The sequence below is a fragment of the Sander vitreus genome, chromosome 5 (assembly GCF_031162955.1).
Source record: "Sander vitreus isolate 19-12246 chromosome 5, sanVit1, whole genome shotgun sequence".
NCBI classification, from domain to species: domain Eukaryota; kingdom Metazoa; phylum Chordata; class Actinopteri; order Perciformes; family Percidae; genus Sander; species Sander vitreus.
In genome coordinates, this window is record NC_135859.1 from 28,290,233 (window position 1) to 28,296,275 (window position 6,043).

Genomic DNA, 6,043 nt, shown 5'->3' on the forward strand with positions numbered 1-6,043 from the left:
AAAGCCTGAGAAAATAAAGGACCTTCCACACCCCTGCAACATGAATTACACATTCCCAAGCAGGTATATGCACAGGCACACACTGAGAAGAACACACAGATACTTCAAGCAAGTGTGTCTAGACAGTAAACAATACCTGCCTCTAGGGCCTAGAATGTGGGCTAACTACTGTAAATACATATCTGAGTGCAGAAGTCTTGAAAGTGAGCAAATGTCTACATAAACAAATGTGAGTTGGTCATGTCATGCACTTATATTAAAATCAATATAAAACGAGCAGACACTCTACTTGCACCAGATTAAATGATTGTGAAAAAACACTGATTGTTGCAATAACTGAGTATTAAGATGTTCCTAATTAAGGCACCAATGTCAGTAAATATAAAAGATGAGACAGAGGCAAGTTCGGGCTACTGTCAACTGATATGGCTTCATTTGAAAGGTGTCTGTGTACTACTACTGACAGGGTTTCAGACTGTATGCACACCCACATACAGACACACACAAACAAATCCTTAGATGAAACTCCCATATACACAGAGCAGAGATTTAATTCCTTCTTTATCATATCTGTGCATCATTCCACAGCAAGTTCCACAGTGCATGATAAGGAGAAAAAAGGGGGAAAACACAAACCAAGCGTGAAGAAATATGTGCCTTTTGAAGTTGTCTTTCTTCTTGGAACTAGCTTTGGCGTAACGCGCCTAGTTAAGCAGATCATTAAGTGTAATGGTTGGGGAGGATTGCAGAGCTTTATCTCTGATGTCAAGAACAAAGTTGTTGATGATCTGGGGGGATTCTGGCGCTGGATTTGATGGGAATTCCCATGCCTGCTGGGACAGTTTACTCGTGCTAACAGACAGGTGCTATCATAAATCTAGAGTCAAGGAATTACTCACTCAGCTTTACATACTGGGACTTAAGGTATATGGGGATTGTTATCAAGTTATCCTTTGACAGATTATATCTAGGGTCTCGATTGAAGGTTCTCCTTTGGAATAGACGCCATATAAATGTCTGACAGTGATATGTGGCAATGAATGAATGACTTCAATGTATGGAAAAGAAACTTACATTGTTATTGTAAAATCTGTTGCTAAAACAATGCCAGAGATGCCAAATCCTAAAAGGTCTTTGCCAGCTCAGTACTGAGTAAATAAAAGACCACACAACAATACAACATGTGGCTTTAAATGAGATCTGATGGAAGCTGATGAAACCAAATCACAAGGGCTGCAGGTTGCGCTAAACTTTGGTAAAGAGATACGGAGAGCAGTGAAGCAGGGTAACAGGAATTTGTGTTGGTAAGGAATTAATTTCATCAAAGGGGAAACAAAGCAGGAGAGAGCACAACTTCATCTTAGCATGCCATGAAGCAGTGCCATGATGCACATCTTTATTCATGAGAACACTTGATCTGTGCATAAAAAGCTTTTGAAAATGGTTTGTATTTTTTTCAGTTGGAAAATCAGAGGGGGAATGTTGTTTGAGGATTATCATTACTAAAATGGTTTCTCAGGATGAGAATAAGCTTTGAAAATATTTCCCCTCTAGGCAAAAAAAAAAGGCGACCGCCAACAATTCTTTCTTTTTTTTCTCTCCTCACTTCTCTTTTGTCAGTACCCTCCCCTGCTTTGCATTTGAATCACTCCAAATCGCTTCCACACAGTTCTTGTGTTTATGAAAACACAAGTTTCCAAGAGCTTGCAATGAATTTATATTTGGTACGTAGTGCATCTCACTCCCCTGGCAATGTGCCCCTCCACAAGCTTTCCATGGAGCTTTGTCCCCCCTGGTTTCCACAGTGCCGACTGATTGATTCGCTCTATAATGGCTTCCTGTGTTGGGCATGGTCTAGGACCAACATCTGTAAGGGTGGATTGGGCATGCTGGGTTTGTTTTGCTCTGCTACGCTCATCTGTGGTGTAGTAAAGTGAGGTATCTGCCTTTTCTGTGGCCTGGGAGAATGACGTGCTCCATTATAAAAAGAACTGACTCCAATGAAAAATAAGCCTTGGGTACTACCGACCGCTGGTCACTGAGTGGATTACATTGCCTCAGTGGGTTAAGTTCAACCTCAGATGTTGATGACTGAGAAGGGGTACACTAGTAGCTGGTCTGTGAGTGATAAAGTTAAACTGAGTGTCAATGTCAAGAGCAGTTTGTGTTTAAAGGGCCACTTCTAGGTATGAGTCCTCACAGAAGCTGATGTTCAACTTTGGTTCGTAGAGTGGACTTCAGTGTGAGTTCTGAATGCCAATAGCCACAGCTCTGAACAGGTCGGTAGTACTGCTTAAAATTAGAAGAAAAAAGTATTGTAAATATTTAGAATATTTAGAATCATAGCACAGAAGCAAATCACAGGAAGATGGACAAGGACAACACAGCAATAATAAATTGGTAGAAAAAAGCCTATAAGGAGCAGGCTAGCTGCACAGAATAAATCTCCATGGTGATTTATGTGCCTCCGCTTTCGTGAAACCGAGTCAAGGCTAAATTCATCCAGGATAACGGGGAAATCCCGGCTTAATCCCTTATCTTGGTTTTGTGAAACAGGCCCCGGCTTATAATCTATGTTTATTACTCCAACCAGGTTGGTGGTGTTTTTGACATAGCTTATTTCAAAATTTGATAGCTGGTTGAGACCTAGTTCTAGGGTTTTCGTAACACCGTTCATGTTTAGCATAAGAAGTTCACTAGACCTGTTTCAACGTAACTGTGACTTTAGACAGGAGGGGTAATTGTGGGCTGGAGTTTGTGCGAGCTGCATTTGATGTGGCCACATATCTTGCAGATAGGGGTTGGGGTCTGCAGTCTCAGAGGGTTAGGGGATTTATTACATTTTTTATGTTTTTACCACACTTTGCTCAGAGCTTTGCTACAAATTTATCAGCAAATTCCGGTAGGATACTCGAGACATTTATGCGTGTAAATTTTGAAGATGGCTGAGCTCTCAATCCTTTCAGTTAACATCAGGGGGCTAAACGGGCCGATCAAACGAGCTAAATTCCTGGACTATTTAAGAAGGAAGAACATAGATGTGGCGCTTATACAAGAGTCACATTTACGTAAAAGAGATGTAAATCGTCTACAAAATAAATACTTCAAGGTTGCTGCCTCATCTAGTGACGACACCAAAACCAAGGGCTCCATTGTGTTGCTGTCGTGGAAATGCGCTCTTACCGTAGACAAAAGTAGTAAAGACCTAGTAGTAGTAAAGTGGTTTAGTTTGACACCTGGAAAAATCCAAGCGTACCAAAATGCGTCATTACAAATCAGGCAAGAACGTCCAGCCCTCTTATTGGTTGAATATGTCTGGGGGCGGGAGCAAGAAAGTAAATACAGGAAGAAGGTCCTGTGTTCTGGGTGGAACAGCTCATTTCATTAAAATTATGAGACATTGTTTCACAAGCGAGGTTATGAATTTCTTAAGTACAATGATCCCCTTACCCCCCTAATACATTTCTGGAAAAAACTTGATACCTTAATTTGGCAGTATATTTGGAATAATAAACAACCTAGGCTAAAATAGTCTACCCTGCAACGTACCACAAACACGGGAGGCTTGGCCCTCCCCAACCTTAAAATGTATCACAGAGCCTTTCAGTTACAGGCCCTCAGAGTGTGGATAGACCCCTTATCTACAGTTCCATGGGAAATAGAGCAAAACCTCACTGGAAGTCTAAGACTGCAAGACCTTGCCTTTGCAGGTGTGTCCCCAAAAAAGTGTATGCTAGCCTTTGGTCCTATTATCACCAACACATTGACCAACAACAGGTGGAGGAGCAACTACGCTGCACCAATAAGTGGCATTTGAATAACCCAGTATGGCACAATGCACACTTAATGTCTGGTAACAAACCATTTACTTGATAGCAGTGGAGTGACAGAGGTATTTATACTTTAGACCAGCTATTCAATGAGAAAGGTATGTTGAGTTTTGAAGACGTGAGAGCTAGTTTTGAGGTCCCCAGGACATCCTTCTACTTTTATCTGCGGTTAAGATCAGCCCTAAAATGTTATGGAGTGCCATGGGGAAACAGTCTTGAGGTGCACCCAGTCATTAAATGGTTTGTTGATTTTCCTGTGAGAGAATCAGTGTCCAAGATTTATGCTAAACTGATGCAAGTATCCATAGGAGAACTCCCAATAGTAAAGAAATGGGAACGAGAGCTGAGCCGAGACGGGAACGCAATTAATTGGGAGACAGTTTGGGACATTTTCCACTGTTCCAAAAACCCAAATCACCAGTATATCCACTTCAACATATGTCATAGGACATATTAGACTCCTCAGAAGAGATACGTCTCTAAAGTCATTCCCACTCCCTATTGTACTTCAGCGTCACAAGAACTAGAGGAGAGTGATTAGGCAAGGTGTGATTTCTGTTTGTTTGTTTTATTTTCCTCAAGACCGCAGAGGGTGGGGGGTGGGAGAGGGTCTTTGTTCTTGTTCAACTTGTGTTTCTTTGTTCTGTGTGCCATCTGACATTACCTGTCACACATTGTGGAATTTGTTTGTAATTTTTTTTTTATAAATGTGTATGCTATATATTGATATGGGCAAGATCATTTTGTTGTTGGTTGGATTGGACTTATATATGTCACATGCCAATGACTTGCTGTTAAAGATGTTTTCATTTTTAAGTATAACAAACAAGAAATAAAGCTTGTGTTTTTATCCACTTTAGGTTTAGCAGACTTTACTCAAATCTTCTCCCCAACACAACAGTTCATAAGTGTTCACGTTGCCAGTAACAAACTTTAACACAAAACTCCGTGTTTGGGCAAACACCTTAATCCTGAAATCCATCTTTATTTTAAACCTACGCCTTAAAATAGGAGTTAACATCAGAGGGTGCTGCTCAGCCATGAGGTATTAGGAGGTAAGGGACAAAGCACACCTGCAAAGCTGGAGTTGACATGAAACAAAAAAAATAACACACCCAAAACAAAAGCTTCATCCAAAAGCCGCTTCAGAAGCCTTTCTTCATTATCCAGGGATGTGGAGCAGATCTGAGAAATGGGAAAAGTCCCACGTGAAAGCAACAGGCTTCCACAGACAACATTAGCATTTACTTGTGTTTTGAATTTGATTGAACTAATTATGCCGGATTGTTGGGATGATAAGCGAGCGTAAAGATTCAGGGTTAGTACAGGCCCCAACAGAGAAAAAAAAACATCTACTTTCATCCGTAGGCAATTAATCAGCATCTGACTCTGCAAACAGACACAGCAGCTTGCTCCATTGCCTCTCTTATAAGCACCGACTGACACATGAAAGCAGGAAAATGTTTGCACCCAGTTAGGAGATTATACACTGAGTCAAATCTGAGCTGATACTGTAGAAAGACCTCAGACAACGACACACAGGGAGGCTTACTTGTCCTTTGTGAGGGTATCAGGACCTGTTTCATTACCAGGGTCCCAGGAGTCCCTGAGGCATGACGGAGAAGCAACAAAAGTCAGTGTTTTGCAGGAGCTGGTAACGGCTGGAGCATTGCACAACCGCTATTTAGGAAACAATGTTCACATGCGGCACAAACTTCAAAGCCTTTCAAGTCCAGCAGGCCAGGTTATTTCAATTAGTCCCTTCTCCTTCCCCAGCTAGACCCCCACCTATCACTCCCAGGCATCAGCCACACAGGACCATGTCACTCTCTTTTCCTTTTACACCCCCCCCGCACGCACGCACACACACACACACACACACACACACACACACACACACACACACACACACACACACACACACACACACCCCAAGGGCTTTGTTTTGGAAAAGGAGAATTGAGTCAGGTTCAAAGTAGAGGAGAAGACCGCGGGGTAACATGACATGGTGGTCGGTCCGGCAGGGCATGCAGCTGTGCCAGACGATGCCTGCTGGCTTGAAGTGGGGAAGATCCTTTATTTCTTATTTCTAAACATACACACAGATTCTTTCTCACACCCTCTCTCACTCACACACACACACGCACACATAGCCCCCACAGGATAAACAGCCAGTTTGTTTAAAATAAAACTACGCAGGATCTTAACTCAAT